The following is an 18,590-nucleotide window of genomic DNA, read 5'->3' as shown; positions in this document are numbered from 1 at the left end:
TTATTTTTAAGGAATAAACAATGTTTTTATAAAATCAAGGGAATTGCGATATACGATTGATATGTACGGCGAAATAGAGACAACCATCCATTATCTTCTCTACTGTCCTATCTTTGACACTATCAGACAAGCGCTCTAATCCAACAAACCCCAACGACATTTCAAAGTCTTCTTTACGGATCTGAAAACCTAATTAATATTGTTGATAATACGACTGTTTTTTAAACGCGTACACTACTTTATTGTCGCCTTGCGTCGCTTTATATGGCAGGGTATTTCTTGCGTTACATCGTGCTTTCTAACTTGTACATCTTGCATTCTTACTTGTACATTTTGCATTCTGACTTGTACATGTTGCTGTCTTACATGCGCATTATGCTTTCTGCTGTGTATGTCTTGCTTTATTGCATGTTGATATCGTTATTTTACGATCAATTATTATTCATTTGTTGATCTGGTATATTTATTCAATAACTTAACCTGCAACTGTTTGTATTTGTGTCTATTTACTCAGCTTGATTGACAAATGTCATAAGGTAGAACGACGCATAACCGCAAGCATAAACGACGCGACATCTGGTGTAATAAAATGTGACACCAAAAGTATGCTAACAGGTGGCGCTACAGTTATATTCTCGGTAAAGTCCGTATTGCGGTTCGGATTCAGTCAACCAAGTCACGTCCCTTTGATTTAAAATTGCCATTTCCACTATAGAGCAAATAAGGTAAATACATATACAGAACGATTTAACTAATTTTTGTATTTATTACTGATACTGTGTGGGTCAAATTATATTTCCAGCTGACAATGACAAGTTGTACATTTCCAAATCAATGATTGTACAATTATTTTTTTTTCATCAACACAATAATTATGAAATAGAACAGTTGTTCAAAGTGCTTGGGCATGGAAGGTGATCGATATTCCAGATACTCGTATATTTTCGGTAATTTCCGTATGGTTCCGTACATGTTTCCGAACTTGCGCCCTCTGTCGTAAAAAAGAGTGTAGTTTGCAACCTGCCTTGTTGTATTGCACACAGTGCGTGTTTCCAAGTATTATTTATACATGTATAATCGATTAACATAGGTTTCCTATTTTTGTACACATTAAATACAGTTTACGATCATTATAATTATACTGAACTGATTTAAGCATCAAACATGTAATTTTAACGTAGACATATTTGAGGATAGCTGTTTATAGTCAAATAACGAACGATTCATGCAATTTAAAGCAACATGTGCAAGTCATAATGCAAGATGTAATAGTAAGAATCCAAGATGTACAAGTCAGAAAGCACAATGTAACGTAAGAAGGCATATGTAATTTGTGCTTTAATACCCTTCCATACCTATACGTAGCAGCGGCCCGATATAATTGTGTACCCTAGTAATTTACACCACATTCTCAGACCATATATTATTGAAGAACCTTGTAATTTACACTACACTATATCAGGCACTGTAACAGCAAAACCTAAAAATAATTATTATTAAATCTATATCTAAACACATTACAATACTTTTCGAATCACAGCCATTCTTCTTATAACATCTTAACAGATGAATCAACATCAGTATTTGATACTTATTTCATATCCTATTCCAAAATGTATAAGAAAGATATTGTGTTCAATCTTCGTTTTTCTTTACTTTTCATAATATGTTAATTTTATATGTATGACAAACTCAATACTATTTGTAAAGGAATTGGTTTAAGCATATATTTCCTACTAAATGCCCCTCTCTCATGGACAATGCATACGTAAGTATTATTATGCAACTCTAAATGATTTACAAATCATTCGGAATTTTGCAGAATAGTAACCTAAATAGTATCCGTCATGAGCGCATTTTAGCGCGGAGTTTCTCAATTGCTGCATTGCAGCAAAATTTATACTTCTGTCTTTTAAAGGTAATCCGGGTCTGTTAATACAATGCATACCTATTCCGAGTATTTTAAGTCGGCATTTTATGGTGGCTTATTTGTGTCACTTTTTTCGCTCAGTGGTGCGCCATACGAAAAAACAACAAAGTTTACATGGGCAATTAAGAGTACAAAAAAGTGAGGAGTAATAATTAGTAAATATTTGATGGAACTCAAATATTGACGCTGTTGTCAGTAAACTTCAAAATAATCGTTTTTAGTTTACACCTTTTCAGTTTATCTTACCTTTGATATACAAATCAACAGAAATAAAATATTTTTTCTACATTGTATGCATGTCAATTAATAATTTGGTTGCTTTCATATGTTTACGCGTTAGTTACTCTGTTTTACGTTACTGATATATTCATTGTGAAATAAGCAATAAATTGTCTGAAATTGTAAAATATGTTAAACAGGATCAACAAGGAAAGGCGGCGTTCAATGAATGTAAATCCATCTAGATTAAACATGTTTTTTCTATCTATGGAATAATTTTTCTATAACAAAACAGCTACAGTGTGTATTTAGAACGATCAATGATCAGTGTATTCAACAATATTACTCTTAACAGTCTGAACAACCGGAAAGATACATTTTTCTGTAGAGAAATATTTATAAAGTGTCTTAAACGTTGCTCTATCTGGGCTAGGATGATCCGTACAGTATCTGCTTATTAAATAAGGGGTGGTATTAAATTTCGACAGAAGAATTCGAATTTGCACGAAAAGTATTGAAAATGAGTAGAATAATTATCTTATTATTTTTCCCTTTTTACAGAGAAAATTAATAGATTTAGCATAATTGCACAAAATAATTAAACAAAATTAAAACATTATAATCCTGCCCTGAAATATAGCATTTAAAACGAAACCTCAAGAAGTATATGTTTAGCTACTGTTCAGATAAATAAAAATGCAATGACCATATTTAATTTTTTAAACCAGCATGCCTCAAGATCAATGCTTCTTTTCATATGTAATTTAAGTGAACTATTGTGAAATGAACAAAGGAACTATATTAAACATTCAATTAACGTAAATTACAAAAAAGAGGTCAAAATATGAAAAAAGACCTTACTTTGTTCGCACGCAAGTAGTTCAATGGTGATAAATACTGCAACATAAGCAAATAATAGCACATAACATGTAAATCCTTAATTGACTCTTGAATGTTGTTACTTTTCTTTATACCTTATGATCAGTACCTTTTTATCAAGTTTGAATTTGTTGAATTTCTTGAAATGTTTTGGCTTATCTGGAGGTATGCAGCTTTTACATTAAGTTAATTAATTGTGATAGCTTGTGACGTACGTCCTACATGTATATATTGTCACAACATATTGAAGTTACAATATCACAATGAATTGTTTATGACTAAAAGTATTGATTGCTGAATTATATATACATGTATTACAAATAATTGTTACTTTGTAATAACATCCTTTTCTCACTTGTATATAATGCAGTCCACGTGAATTTGTCACTTTACACAAGCGGAAACGCGTCACAGGTTAACATATATAAGGTTATATTGCGGTCTGTTTCGGCAGTGGTATATAATTCTTTTACGATGCTTCTGTTGATACTTAAAATTACTCAATTATTGACTGATACATGAAACAGGGCATATCTTTTAAAATGGTGAGGGTGCATGGGCAAAAGAAACTGAACAACTGAATCTGTTCATCATCTTAACGCTTCAACAACTGAACACTCTTTCATAAACAGATCTGACAATAAAACATTTTTTGCAAGGAGGCCTTTTACTTACACTTTCTATGTACAAACCGGCGACCGAAGTTAACTTCAATTTAGACATATTTGAAAACTATGTTTATTAGAAACAAATGTTTAATTCGCAGTAACACTCTAAGACACAGACAAAAAGATTTCATGAAGATAAGTTAGTCTAAGATCGATTTCACTAGACGATATTTTGGTCCACTTATAGCAAAACTAGTACCAGGTAAAATGCATACACGCTATACAAACAGGAAAATATATATAAATGAAATAATACAAAAATATATCCTAAGGCTTTCTTTAGTGAAAATATGTCAGACAGGAAAGTGTGTACACTTAAGAAATCACAAAGACTTATTTCTAAACCGCAAACATCTCAACTCCATGTTTTTGACTATAATGCAACAATACATGGCACACAATACTAAAATCCCATTCCTGAATCACAAACTGGTCCCTATTACACCATAGATTGAAATGTTATCTCTCATTGTATATTTAATCAGATCTTGGGTCAGTATATATGAATTTAAATGATGAATCTTTCATTTCTTTTTTCCACATTTCATCAAACTTTGCATTCTGTTTGTCACTAAACTAATTCTTCCAATCTCCAATTTTCCCTAAAACATTACAAGTTTTGTTAAGTATGTAAAAACATTAAGCGAATATAGTAGAAAAACATAAACCAAAATAGTATTTAATCCCATTACACTTCGTTTAATGTGCATGATTAAGGTAGAAGCAGTTTTGACATGTCCTTTACAAAGGTCCTTAATATGAAGCACATCAATCCCCTACCAACTGTAACAATTTTCAGAGAAAGTACTCATTTGCTATACAGCTAAGACATATTGAGTTTGTTTAGTTTTAGTAATCAGAATGGTTAATGCTATAATCTGATGAAAGGCGTCTAATATGCTTTAAAAGTTTTATTAAACATTATTAACACATGTTTGCCCCTTTTAAAAGAATAAATATTATTCTTAAATGAGCAGCGTCACGACAAAACCAACATAATGCGTTTGCGATCAGCATGGATCCAGACCAGCCTGCGCATCCGCACAGTCTGATCAGGATCCATGCTATTCGCTTACCAAAATCTACAAGTAGATAAACTGATAGCGAACAGCATGGATCCCGATCAGACTGTGCGGATACGCAGGCTGGTCTGGATCCATGCTGGTCGCAAACGCACTATGATGGTTTTGTCGTGACGCGGCTTAAATGTGCCTTTAACAATAAATTATTCATTAATACTCTTTTTAAATAAATCACTTTTGACAAAACAAAACAAAGGAAAAGGAACATTAAATTGCGACCCTTCAAATTTAAGATTGGTGATTATGTACGAATCAGTCATTTGCACACTGTCTTTACACGGGCGTATGATGAGACCTACACTGGAGAATTGTTTAGAAATCACAAACGATATCATAGAGGGAGATTTCCAATCTACCGTCTTCAAGATTAGCAACAAGAAGAAATCAAAGGAACATTTTATGAGAGGGAGCTTCAGAAAATAAACTGTGATCCTGATCAAACAATTAGAATAGGGCAAGGGAATTAACAAGCAGTATCTTGTAAAATTGAGGTATTATCCAAAAAAAGTTTAATTCATGGATAGATGTCCGAGACATGGAGTAAATGTGCATCTTATATGTTGTACAGTATTTATCAAGTTACTTGAGTATATTCTTATATATATTATTAATGTAAACTAGTCTAAATAAATGTAATAAACAGGATTATATCTTTTTAATTGTTTTCGTTTGTCATAAGCTACTATTACTAATGAGAACTACGTATTTGGTCGAAACACTTATTAATGCACTAAATCTTTGGCGTAGTTGCGTCCCACAAATACACATGTACACCGCGTTAACCGCTTCACACTCAAAATTTTAAGTTTTAACCAGCAACTAGTCAGTTTAACTATCGTAACATAGTGTCAGGGGCGTACCTTGGCTTATCATGGGTGTACGCCGAGTGCCGGTTTTTCGCGGAAGGATCGCCAGATACTTAATTATTATATATCAAAAATAGCTATGTGCTATAACTAAGGATTTAGGAGATATTTAAGCTAATTGTACTACTGTTGTCTTTATCTATAGTTATGAAAATAACATCAAGTACATATATTGAATGTAAGAGAAATAGCACGAAGTCTAACGTGTACACTTTTACGCTTTTAGAAAAACAAAATATAGCCAGGTGTCTCTTGTAAAAAGATGGGTTTTATTTCCTTTTGTAACAATTAAGTTTAGTTTTTTTTCTTTGTTATCGGCTTGAACCAGCTGCAATCATGCCAATCGCAACTTTTCGGCCCTTTCCGTCTGATAATAGCCGAGTTAGTTCCGATTGCAATCGTGACAATTCGGGCGATTCCGTCATACTGCAGAATCAGACGAAGAAATATTACGGAAATCTAAGCTGTTTTAGTTACTTCGGTAATCCCAGTTTGTTTATATAAAAAGGTTTTCTATTTTTACTTGATTCCGTTTCAATTCTTTTTCAAGACGCAAACGTTAGTTTCTTTTATAATTGGTTTTTGTCTTTATTAGTTTTATACAATAGAGAATGGTTACTTCTCCAAGGGCGGTCCTGCTTACCAAAAGATCGTGACCGAATCACGCAGAATATTAGTGCATGATCAAGTTATATTTAGATCTACTGACAGAGTTTAAACGTCTTGGTGAGGTAATCTAAAAATAGCCCATGCATATCATTAACCTTACCACGTGCTGATCTCCTGTGTTGTCGATCTGTAACATAGTTGATACATGCTTATTAATTGATACCACGTAACGAAGTCTTTTAGTGCATTAGCTGCTATATAAATGAAATTAGCAACTACCAAAACGAATGACTCTCTCTGCGAAAAAAGTAAAAATGAAATGTGCACACTTGTTTCCCTTCGGTATGATAGATTAATCTCCACGTGAGAGCCAATGTTAGTATTTTTACGATTGATTTATTTTCTTTATTAGTTTTATACAATAGAGAATAGATTTCGAATCGTGTTTGACAAAAAAATATTCCTTTTTACAAAAAAAGTTGCTACTGTTATCGTCAGCATGTTCCCGTTCAGTTATAATCACCTATTTTGTCCAAATTTGCACGCATAACACTGGTGGTCAAACAAATGGACACAGGTGCTCGTCCAGTCTTGGGCTTACCCTACCTATCCCTTTAAAAGTGAAACTTTTTTTCGAGAAAAAACTAAATAAACCCTTTATGATATACAAATGCCGTAATTAAAAAACAATTGTGATAATAAATTGAAACAAAAAAAAATGTAAAGGGAAGGGATGATGGCACAACTGAGCAAGCCTTTCCTTTTAAAAGGAAACTTTATTTTTCTTTTGTTTCACCATAACTTAACGTGAGATATAATCAAGGAAAATATGCTTTAAGATGATCTGTATGACTTTAATACAAACTCAACAGCTTAAATGTTTAGTGTAACGAAAGTTATCGTATTCACTGCTAAAATGTAGTATCGCACGATCATTTAGCTTCCTTAAAATATTTTAAATGCGCATTAGGTCAATGTTGTAGACAATCAATATTGTCTTTAACATTTTTGTTCTCAGCTCTAGTCTTTCAATTTCCATTCGAAATATTTCAGTTATTTCATTACGTAGTTAAATGTATGTATTTACAAAATATATCACTACAGAAAATTGTTTCTACTGTATTATTTTATTGAGTAAAAAATGCACACTTCTGAAAACAATGATGTATATATATGAAAATTGTTGCTACTGTATTATTTTATTGAGTAAAAAATGCACACTTCTGAAAACAATGATGTATATATTTGAAAATTGTTTCTACTGTATTATTTTATTGAGTAAAAAAATGCACACTTCTGAAAACAATGATGTATAAATATGAAAATTGTTTCTACTGTATTATTTTATTGAGTAAAAAAAATTCACACTTCTGAAAACAATGATGTATATATATATATATAATTTTCTGTAGTGATATATTTTATAAGTACTGGTATTCTTTTTTACGGTCAATAAACAAAAGTTGAATTTGGTTTGTGACGATGGATGTTGGCAAAAGTTAACTGCAAAGATCTGATTCACAGTGTCAAAACTATTCTACATAATTTGAAATGAATATAAGTTAAATGAATATTACTAACTTAAAAATAATATACTGATTTATAGTTACAAGGTAAAATATAAAAGACATTCTAAATTCTTCTGAAAAAGGTGATTGTAATATATTGGCCAATTTCTTATCCTTATTTGGATTATGACGAGGTTTATTAGAATTATAACACTTAACTCAAGCTGAAAAAAAAGAGAGAATTCCAAAGAAATTACTAATATCATATTTTTACTCCCTTTCTTCATAATTGAAGTTTTGATTGTGCATAAAAAGGTAACGCATATTCGAATAAGGTAACATCCTGAGCATACCTGTAGTATCATTTAGCAGCTACGAATATTTTGATCGATCTACGCCCAAATTAATGATTTCAAATTTGAAATTTTATTTTTTTCGAAACTTTTTCTTTTTATAAGCCCGTGCGTATTTGCGTATCGGTAGGTACGCCACTGAGTGTATCGTATTAAGTTTACCTGTATTTTGTCGTCTGCTTTAAGATTTTAATGTTATGCTACCCGCCGATAAAGTATAAAATACAATGTATTGAGGGGAAAAAAGAAGGTATATCATGTCAAAAATTAATTTTGGTTTGTTGATCATCATTACTTAATAATATGTTGTCATAAAACGTGTCAGTGAAATCCCTTGTCTAAAAATAGATACAGTTTTCTCCATTATATGACACTAATTTTAGTTTGGAAAACCCTCGATATATAAATAAATAACCAATATACATTCTCTATAGAATATTAAATGGTCTTGTCAGTTTTTGGTAAATATAAAACTAATATTGAAAGGAAAATAACAATGCAATTGTTTGAAATCTCAGTGTCACGGTGTACAGTATCATATAATTGAAGATTATTTGGCTCCATTCCTTGGCGTTTTGCTTTTTTTCCTAACTTTAGCGGACAGCTAGGTTTAAGTACATTGTTAAACTTTACAGTCAAATATGTGCCGTTTATACATCTAGAGTATAATATTTTGTCATCTGCTCTCTTTCACAACTGGAGTGTTTGAATGGCCGTTAAAGCTACACATACCTGTTGAAATAGCTGAACGTTAATCAAGTTATCGGCAGTAAATCTACGTACGACAGATGTGTTCTGTTTTGAAGAGTATTCGCCTATTTTATGTATAGGATATCGACCGAGTGTTCAGGAAAGACCTGGTCACGAATTTCATGTGACACCGAGAGTGCGTAGCGCTCGAGGTGTTTCATGAAATTCGTGACCAGGTCTTTCCTAAACAGAAAGATCGATGTACGAGGCTGATATCCAACTTACACACCGTAAAACTATGAGCAATGGCTGATTCGGAACATTTGATGTAAGGGGCCAGTTACACAGACGGTCGGTCCCAAATCGGTCATTTAATTTTAAATTCACTCGCTGTTATGATCGGTTGTCATGCGTGATTTTTTCTGGTTTTCTGTGTAAACGACAATCGGTGACAGTAAGCAATCTCAAACGGGGTTGGGTCGATGATTAAAATGCTGAAATACTATCGGTTTTCATCGTTTGTAAATCGGAGCTAAATTGGGCGTAACGCTGACTCATCGGTTTACTGTGGTTTCTCTTATTATTTGATAATTTCTTTTTTTCGTACTTTGTGACCAATTGGTCTAGTCATGTCATAACTTTGACAGTATTTGAAGGAACTTTTTGGGGGTAAAAATATGGTTTAATCTTAATGGCAGCATATATAACTTTTTTTTATTTTATAGACAGCTTTATAAACGAAAAGCATATTCAGCGCATGCGCATAAGACTTATTTCAACTTCCCTCACGCGTTTAAACACGGAAGTAAAATAAAGAAAATTGAAAGGTAATTTTTACAATTATTTTCACTTTCTGTTGTTGTCAGATTGATCGACAGCAAAAACTAATCTATGGGACCCTCAGGGTTTGATGGCCGTCTGTTTTTGTTGGTCGCCATCTCAAATTCCTCTAAAATAAAAACATGTACACTTTCTTTTTATTGATTTTTAAGGAAGTTATCGGGAGTTTTCATATAGACATATAGGCAAAATTAAAACTGGTCAATATAATTTCTATAAGCTTGGCATGTTGTTAAAATGTGATAACAGAAACATTTTAAGCGGAAAAAATGTGGAGTCATCGTTTTCATTTTTGAGTTATCTGCCCTTGAATGTTTTTTTTTTTGTTAAATTCACGGGCATGTATTTAACGGAAAAAAGAAACAATACCTTATTTTTTCTTTTTTTCAAGAAGCTTACCTTCGTTTTAGTCAATATGCAAAATGTCAAAAACGAGTTAAGAGTGGAAAGTTTTTGTCCACCTTTTATCTAACCTCTGCATTTATTCTTAAAAAATGACCTATTTTTAAGAATTTTAGGTACCTTTATTTTTATTTAACAAAAATAAACAGAAATTATATAATGAATTGCATGTTATTATGTATTTTGCTCAACAATAAAAAAAGAAAAACATAATCGAAAAGTACAAACAAAAATCATTGAGGTATGTGTCATTTATTCCCCCTATAAATGACCTCAAATAAGTAGAAAATTCTGATTCAGGGGCAAATAACTCAAAAACGAGAATGGTGACCCAAATTTCTCTTCGCCTAAAATGTGTCTGTTATCACATTCTAACAACATGCCAAGTTTAAAGAAATGTTATTGAACAGTTATAATTTTGCCTGTATGTCTATATGAAAACTCCCGAAAACGTCGTTAAGTATATTGAACGGGACCGGAAAGTACATGGACATCGATATAGCAAAACCATTTAGCATTTAAACTTATATTTATACATATGTTTTACATTGATAGATCAAATAAATACACTTAAATTGTTTGTATCAAACTTGGATGTGTTTTAATATGTTTTTTTTTTCTTCTAAGAAAACATTGTGCTTTTTGGTGATGTATTATTTTTCTCACACACGAAATCAATAATTTAACAATGCATTCTGCAAATATCATTAAGATTAATAACAAGATTTGTCAATAAAAAACGTTATATAATAGGTTTTTAACTTTTTTATCGATACTTTACACAAAACAATAAATAAAATAATCATTTAAGCTTATCATTTCGTTCTATCTCACTCTATAATTTGCTATCGATTATATAAAAGTTATGTACTTCAAAGTTAAATTGTAAGGCATTGTTAAACCTGAAATATGATAGGGTAATATCTCTACATGTCTGAATGTTTGCATTATCCAACTTTATGAAAAGATAATGTTTGTTTGCAAGGTAGTTGCGAAAAAGATTTATTGGATTTGTTCGAGATTTAAAGAGGATTACTATGATGTAGGTTCCCTGAAAGATTTGAATTGATGATAAATCGTATTTAACCATCTGGTGATAAACTTAAAATTGTATTGTATGTGTCAGTTATCTGCCCTTGAAATGACCTCAAATAATAGAAAATTCTGATTTAGGGGCAGATAACTCAAAAACGAGAATGGTGACCCAAATTTCTCTTCGCCTAAAATGTTTCTGTTATCACATTCTAACAACATGCCAAGTTTAAAGAACATGTCATGATTTATTATGCCCATCTGGAGGATTCTTTTTGGTTTACATTGAGATCAACTTTAACTAAAAATATCACATTTTTACCTTTACTTTAAAATAAATTAACTTTGATGCGAACTATCCACCAGGTCTAGTTTATATTCAATTTTTTTAGTCAAATTTTCCTCCAAGTGTGGCCATAAAACAGAAGGCCTTTTTCTCACAAACTAAAGCCGACCAATCGATCAACAATCCGCGTCCCAAAAAACGTTCATTTTAACCATAAAACATATACATTAATCTTTGCAATGAAATAAAAATGCTTAATAATTTCACATGTATTTATCTTCATGCTCCTAAAACCTTAAAGATCAAAGGACCAACTTGAGCTCTATTTACTTAAACAAGTTGAAAGGCAAATCATTCCACATCCTTCAAACTTCACAAATTCAGCTACTTTTATTGGTTAGATCTTCTAGACCAACTATGTCGTTGTCAAAGGTAATCGTCATGCCTTAGGCCGGTATTCCATCTTTACGGGAACGTGTAGCGTGAACGTGAAGCGCGAACGTGAAAAATTAAACAAATGTTTTTCTGTTGTATGTATTCGTTCCTTATCGGCGCGAGCGCGACGTGAGCGTGGAACACGAATTTATGACATGTGACCGTGTAACTCGAGCTTGAAACCGATTGCTACATAAAATAATTTATCACGTTCACGCACGGCATTCATTGACGAGAAGCCACCATGAAAGGTCCTCTGTCTATGCAAGATGCAACAGAAAAATGTATTGAAGAAACTAGAAAATGCCCTATTCTGTCCGACCAGTCCCTAAAGGAGTACAGGGACACAGACATCAAAAGCCGGGTGTTGCAGACAATTGCTTACTCTCTCAACATTCCTGGCTTTAAAGGTAAACCTAACATAAATTAACTTCAGTTGCAAAACAATGTTAATTTAAGTGTGTATAGTTTTTGCAAACATGCTATGACAATTCTGTTGTAATTACAAAATTCAAACATTAAATTATTTTTTCATTACAGATGAGTTGACAAATTCTTGTTATGCATGAAAACATTAAAAATACCCAGTTACCAAGCATATTTATAATTAAGCTCAAACCTTTTTTAATTGAGTTCCCCTCGCAAGATAAACAAAATAAACAAACAAAATACAATTTCTTCACGTTTGCTGAAAATTGAACCCACTATTTGATCACACACTACTGTTCTACAACGTTCCATACGACATCGTGGGGCCTCTGTCATTGCAGCATTTTTTCAGACCTATCTTTTAATTATTCATATTTTAAATTTTCAAACCAAGGTGGTGATGTGTGGAAACGATGGCGAACACTGCGTGACACTAATGTAAAAAAGAAGCGCGAAATCGTATCAAGTAAAAAATCTGAGAGGGAGACTAAAACCAAGAAGTCCTATACTCAAGTTTTTGACTCCTTACGTCCAAGAAGTAAGGTAATGGAAGTATAATTATTTATGTATGGAACAGAATTAGTGCATTTATTCCATCTTGCTTGATGATATTGGGACTTACATTATGCTTGCTTCCATACTTTTTTATAACAATGGGAACCTACGTTTTGCTGAATACAATCTTGCATTATGATTACTTTATGCACTATTATGTAATTGCAACTTCATGTGTTCCTTTCTGAACCATCAAACTCACATATTTTAATATGCTATGTGTTTATTTTAATCTATGATCAAGGACAGCGTATTATGTTCGCTGTTTAAAAGAACATTCTTTGCTTGTTCTTGATATAAGTAGATGCAAAATGGCAAGTTCCTGTCGGTACCTTTTATTTGTTCTAAATCTGCCACTTACATTGTCGACACTATTTCACAATAAATAATTGATTTTGATCAATGCTTGGCGAATTCGATGTGTCTTAGCATTCATGTTTCAATACATTCACTGATTACAAATATAATGCAATACATGATCACTGCGCATCGACAACGAAGATGACAACCATAGCGATATTATAGTCGCATGTTACAGTACGCACTAAGCGGTTGACAGTAATCATAATGCGAGTTGCAATATTTTGTTTTCATATTATGACAGCAGGTGTCGCTTTGTCGGTACATCCCGTTATTTTCCGGATGGTCCCGCTATTTTTGCACGTGGAGTAAAACAAAGTTACATCCCCTTATATAGGGGCGTATACCGTACAGTGTTATTTGGGGGCTGACATGTAAGTGGAAGATTATAACTGTTCACGAATATATTTTTCTATCAGACTGCATAAATATATAAAGTTATATTGCATAACCTTTTTCTACTTATATTTATATTCTTTCCTGGGCAATTTATATATTTAGTGCTTGATACGCATTTTTACGCAAAATAGTCATCGCAGTTTGTGTACGGAAAATACCGATGATAGGCGAAATGTGGAAAAATTCCGTTGATCTCGATAGCAGAGTTCTCGCCCCTTAACAGTTCACACTCGTTAGACATTGTTTAAATTGCTTATATATATTGTAAGATGATCAAACACAACCCACTAAGCATCAGACACCGGACTTTATTTAGCATAAACACTGAATAATGGAAATAAGCGAAAGCTAACAGTAATCACGCCATGCCAGCGATAAATCATATAAGTCACACCTTAAAAAAATCCATCGTGTAATTTAAGGTGTACAAAAGGAAGTAGGGAAGAAGAATAGGTCTTTTTTAAATCACTTCTACATAAAAGTAATACAAAAAAGAACTAAACCGTATAAAGTTTGTAAAGAGCATGAAGAAAGGTAGCTTATACATAAAGGTATATGACGTTAACATTTTAATATTCCAAAACAGTACGATAAATGGCTTGTGCAAGTTTAATAGTTATCACTCAATGATAGAATTAGTCACTACGAAAGTTTTAATGAAATAATGAAAAATAGAATGCAGCTTAAGTTAAGATATCATAAAGCAAGATGGAATCAAGCATAATGCAAGTTCCAATGTCATCAAGCAAGATGGAATCAAGCGTAATGCAAGTTTAAATATCATAAAGCAAGATAGAATCAAGCATAATTCAAGTTCCAATGTCATAAAGCAAGATGGAATCAAGCATAATACAAGTTCCAATGTCATCAAGCAAAATAGAATAAATGCATTAAATCTGTTTAATAGTTATGTTTGCCTTTCAATGTCATTGTACTTAGTAACATTTTTTATTTTTCATATCTACCATGTTTACAGTATGTTTATATATGTGTACATTAATTTCCAAGACAACATGAAATATTTAAACATTTTCTTATATAAATTAACCATTCAATTATATCACAAGCGCATTTGCGTACATGTCAATCACAATTATATATGTACCTATATTTTATACAAAACATACAAACAAAAGTTTAAATTTCAGCACTGACAGTAACTTCCCAGAGCCGAAATCTACTGTACGAAGAGCTTACATCCTATGACACAGATTCGGTCGTCGATAGTCAAGATAACTTATCATTAGAGACATACACTCTCTAGCAATTATGGTTCACCAAAATACCCGCGTCTTATATTGTATTGTCCTGCCAAGGAAGAACATTGAAATGATTCAAGCAATTCCTTAAGGTGTCTCGAATATCTGCTGCTTGCTGTGATCCGTGAACACCGATTCTTGGCAGGTCCTCGACACCTCCTCGGGATGAACACTGTAGTCGTGTAACATACTCGTTTATTGTGTTGCAGTTGTTTCCTTCTTGGACAGGTTGTGCAGAGCAACAGTTGCCTTAATTCCCTAAAGAAAGAATCCCTAAAGAAAGTCCAACACAACATAATTGAAAATGTTGCAGGCTCGGTTTGATTGAGCCTGTTCATGGACGGTACTGTAAAGTGCAAACTACCGTCCACGCCCCCTAACACCGGCTTAAGCAGAATTCAACATTTAACATGAAATGGTAACATTTTGAATTTAGAAACATCCGCAGATTTGTTCATATGGCGGTTATCATGGAACCTTCAACTTGACACTTCCGTGCCATTCCATGGTCCCCAAGTAATAGAAAGCGTGTGCCCTAAACAAGAAAACAATGGGTGGAACTAAATAAAATGGAATTTTGAAAGGGGATCAGAGGTTATGAAGCCTGCATATCACAAATAAAACGTCAAAAGACAAAGTTAAAAAGCAGGCAACATATCCTTAGGGTGATTCAACATTATTCAAGTAGGAATATTGGAACCACCCAACAAGAAATGCCGAACAGTTTAAACTAAAACTACTCTAAGCACAACAATAATGTCGTGCTGAACGATCTTTAAGGATCGGAAATATAACATCCCTGATTGAATGTACGGGGCGACTTTTTACAGCCTCCACACGGCACAAACAACGCTGATGTGGCGATTACATAGAGAAAATAAGAATCCCTAAAGAAAGTCCAACACAACATAATTGAAAATGTTGCAGGCTCGGTTTGATTGAGCGTGTTCATGGACGGTACTGTAAAGTGCAAACTACCGTCAACCCCCTAGCTCCGGCTTAAGCAGAATTCAACATTTAACATGAAATGGTAAAATTTTGAATTTAGAAACATCCGCAGATGTGTTCATACGGCGGTTATCATGGAATCTTCAACGTGACACTTCCGTGCCATTCCATGAAAAGCGGCGTATGGTCCCAAAGTAATAGAAAGCGTGTGCCCTAAACGAGAAAACAACGGGCGGAACTAAATAAATGGAATTTTGAAAGGGGATCAGAGGTTATGAAGCCTGCATATCACAAATAAAACGTCAACAGACAAAGTTAAAATGCAGGCAACATATCCTTAGGGTGATTCAACATTATTCAAATAGGAATATTGGAACCACCCAACAAGAAATGCCGAAAAGCTTAAACTAAAAATACTCTAAGCACAACAATAATGTCGTGCTGAACGATCTTTAAGGATCGGAAATATAACATCCCTGATTGAATGTACGGGGCGACCTTTTACAGCCTCCACACGGCACAAAAACGCTGATGTGGCGATAACATAGAGAAAATAAGAATCCCTAAAGAAAGTCCAACGCAACATAATTGAAAATGTTGCAGGCTCGGTTTGGTTGAGCCTGTTCATGGACGGTACTGTAAAGTGCAAACTACCGGCCACGCCCCCTAGCACGCCAATATTCGTGTAAAATACCCTCCATCTTGTTGCTAAGACACCAAATGCGCTCTCAAAAATATGATAAACAAGATCAACAAGGAAAGGCGGCGTTAAATGGACGCAATCCCCACACGACCTAGCAACACGAACCAACGGCAAGGAGCCCAGGTGGACCCAAAACAAAAACAGGACAGGGCACAAGGCTGAGCATGGACAGGCTAATCACTAAATGATAAATAATTCGGAACTGATAAGGAATTTAAAGAAAACAAATAAATGAAAGAATAATAGGCCCATGAAGACAAAGGGCACATGGGAAGGGCACAGGAGACCTGGGAAAGGGGGCAAGGTAAATTAAAGAAATAAGACTAGGGGAAAAGGGGGAGATACTTCCCGTAGATGAGGAAACAACAAGGGACACAAGCAAAAGTCTCAACACACTTTCTTGCTCTAGATAACCTGTAGTTAAAAACACTCTGCTCATCTGTACACACACGCCCTGGATAGGGACTCTAAATATGCTCATGTAACGAAAGGGCCTCGTCTCCGAGGAACAAAAACGGAACATTCCCGAGTTGTTCAGCGCCTGGCTAATGTGACGCATTGGGCAAACAGTGCATTTGTATTGAGTGCCATTCCGAAGTTAGAGTGGGCAAATATATCACCATCTCTGTTTCTACCATAAGCCTCAACATCAATCATACAGATGTCACCCAGAGCTATCAGCACACTAGAGAAAGTCCCCTTGTAATTGAAATATAGTGAATCAGAGTTGTCTGGTTGTCACTTTATTACGATGTGCTTTCCGTCTTTTGCTCCAAAACAGTGTGGATTCTGCCACTTTGCACAAAATCTCGAGGCGATTTCAAGCCAGTCGTGCTGAGTAGTAGGCATCCGCATGTAGAATGGTGCAAGCCTTGACCACCACTACCCTGTACAAAATACGAGTGATTGTTGTCTGCCCAACCCTTTACGAGTAGCTCAATGATACAAATGTCTCTCCGGTTGCTAGAAAGCTATAGAAATTAGCAAAACACAGTTTGCTACATTATTATAATCCGGAGACTGTTATGATGTTTAGAGTTAAGTTTTGACACTATTGTACCTGTACACATGTTTTGAATACGTTACGGTCTATCACAACGTTTATCATATTCTTTGCGAAATTTTACTCTCTGCCAAACCTTCAAGTTAAAATATATCAAAAAATGACGCATTTTTTCACACTTATAAAATGTTTGATTGATCTAGTTTTAATTTGTTAAATATCTTTTGCCCTTCAGAAATACAAATAACGACGAACATAGCAGTAAGACGCAGGTATGCCAGCCACAAACGGTGTCAGGTAGCTCAGTTGCTTGTGATACACCCGATAGAAATAATCAGTGTTACCCTGAAACCAGACATCAAGTTTGACAACGAAACACCGAGCTATTGTCCACTGTTAAGGGCAAAGGGTGGCCACCGTTGGAACGGCAAAAGATGACAGAATATGAAGAAAATTGTATGCAATTTGCCAGGCAGAAGTCGCGTAGGCTAGAGTTAGCAACCAAGGCGCATTAAGGACGCCATTCAATGGATGCTTTCTTTGAAAGCTGCTCGTTAAGAGCTAAACAACTTTCTAAAGAAACACAGGGATGGCTAAAAATGCAATTTGCAACTCTTCTATATAGCGCGGAATGCGCTAAGAAGCAAGGTGTTATGCAAAAGAACTTTACAACCGCCCCATCGCAAGATCACAGCTTAGGTTCAACAGCAACATCACCTGTTCCTAAAGATATGACACAACATCACTTGATTGGACCACTTCTAAGTACACAAACAGCTAAAGTATCCAGACAAGTCAGGAGAGGTTAGTTTAACGCCAAGAGACAGTGACCTAACAGATAAACCACAAAGTGGTCTCGACATTCTTGGTAATGCTATGGCTGCCTTACAAGAATAAATTCTACAAATCTTGCACACATACTATAGAGTGAACAACTCTCTACCTTTAGTTCCAATAACTGTTTTTGTTTGTGTTTGATGTTTAACAGAAATCATACGAGATTTATTCGAGAACTTTCTGAAGATAAAACAGAACAGCTCTTGTTTCAAGTTGTTCTAATGGTTGTGTGTTTATGCTATATATTTGATGGCTGAAAATTACCTTTTTTGTAATAATGTAGCAAGCAGAGATCTAC

The 18,590-nt window shown here is 34.0% G+C and overlaps 1 protein-coding gene across 1 annotated transcript in view; it reads left to right on the top strand.

Moving 5' to 3' along the window:
- The first annotated feature begins 9,473 nt into the window (after positions 1-9,473).
- LOC132742233 (guanylate-binding protein 1-like) overlaps positions 9,474-18,590 on the top strand; it is a 33,153-nt gene continuing 24,036 nt past the window's right edge. The window contains exon 1 of the mRNA XM_060730572.1: positions 9,474-9,631. The gene's annotated coding sequence lies outside the window, so the exon portion shown is untranslated. The remainder of the gene's footprint in view (positions 9,632-18,590) is intronic.

The sequence above is a fragment of the Ruditapes philippinarum genome, unplaced genomic scaffold, assembly GCF_026571515.1.
Source record: "Ruditapes philippinarum isolate M1 unplaced genomic scaffold, ASM2657151v2 ctg935_1_1_1_1, whole genome shotgun sequence".
Classification (NCBI taxonomy): Eukaryota; Metazoa; Mollusca; class Bivalvia; order Venerida; family Veneridae; genus Ruditapes; species Ruditapes philippinarum.
This window is presented reverse-complemented; position numbering and strand designations above follow the sequence as displayed.